The sequence below is a fragment of the Electrona antarctica genome (genome assembly GCF_951216825.1).
Source record: "Electrona antarctica genome assembly, chromosome: 10".
Lineage (NCBI taxonomy): Eukaryota > Metazoa > Chordata > Actinopteri > Myctophiformes > Myctophidae > Electrona > Electrona antarctica.
In genome coordinates this window covers 126,854-128,501 of record NC_136791.1, presented here as the reverse complement: position 1 = coordinate 128,501, position 1,648 = coordinate 126,854, and positions in this window count along the sequence as shown.

Here is a 1,648-nt window from a genome sequence, read left to right as displayed (position 1 = left end):
AAAAAGAAAAGGAGATAAAATTCCCCCTTGACGGACACCATTGATCACATGAAAGGGAGCAGACATTGACTTCCCCCATTTTACACTCATGGTCTGGTGAGCATACCAGAACACCAGGATTCTGACTAAGAACCTGGGGACCCCTCTTTGTATCAGTTTAGAAAAAAGCTTTTCATGATTGATGCGATCAAATGCCCGGGAAGCATCAATGAAAGAAACAAACATTGTAGAGTTCTGCCTACCATATTTATCTAAGATCTCTTTGAGAGCAAAAATACACAAATCAGTGCCATGTTTTCTTTTAAAGCCAAATTGATTATCAGCCGACACAATTGACCTCTCTAATCTACTCAGTAGAATTGTCTCAAGTACTTTGGACAGAACACTGGCCAGGGCTATTGGCCTATAATTATCTGAACTGTTTACCTTACCCACTTTATCTTTAATGACAGGCACAAGTACCACAGAGAGCATGGAAACAGGTAAAAACCCATGCGTAAGAAAACCTCTAAAACACATGGCCACCAGAGGGCACAGTGTTCTACTGGCAAGTTTGAGATGTTCCGCTGTTATATTGTCCAGACCGCAGGCCTTATTATCTCCTAGCTTCAATACTGCTTCAAGAACTTGTGCAGGTGTAACAATCATCTCATCATTAAAATCAACATTTTCAACTTCAAACAGTTCACTTTGTACACAGTTGAATAGCTCTGAATACTGCTTCTTCCATAGCTGTGAAATCTCATCCGAACCACTCACACCATCTATATTCGATGGGAGAGAGGTTTTGCAATTATTTATCATTTTTATTTCCTTCCAGAAATCATTCACATTATTATTTTGCAGTTTCTTTGCCAGTGAGTCTGACCTCATTATATTTTCATTTCTTTTAATAAACCGAAGGGCATATTTAAAATTAGCATTAGTGCGTTTTTTTTCATCAAACAGAGGGCCCTGTCTATTTTTTCCAGACTCAGCCCAACTCCTGAAAGCCCTTCTAGCCTCAGCATGAAGCTCTTGAACATGATCATTCCACCCAGGCTTAGTAGCATAAACTTTTGTTAAATGGCACAGATAATTGAAACGGAAAATCAAGAGGAAAAATTAGTCAAATAAATACTGGGGAAGTTACCAGTTCTCAGTCAGAAGTGGAACAGGAGAAATTATGCTCACGGCAAAAGCCGCACTGAATAAAATTGACAAGCTTGAACGGGGCCGTCATCTCTCTGTCAATAAAATTAAAACACTAATACCACAAATAAAAACCTTCATGGAGAAAAGGGGAAATGCTTTGACAGTGAGATCTTTGTTGGTGACTTTGGATGAACACTATGCAAATGCCACAATGTCTCATGACACATTATTGCCTTTACTGCCTGACGACGAGGAAAGGGAAAGACAAAACGAATGGTTTTGCAGCATTACAAAATACAGCAATACATTTAAAGGTGACGTGGAAAAATGGTTGAATGAGACAGAGGAAATGGCGGGACATGTTGAGAGTGATGAGCAAACTGAACTTGAAAGGAGTTCACAATTGCGCGTGGACGCTCCCACAGTGGATAAACCTCCCTCAGTGACGCAAGCGGCATCAATAAGCATGTCCATAACACATGACATTCAAGATGATGTGCAAAGTGACAGTGTG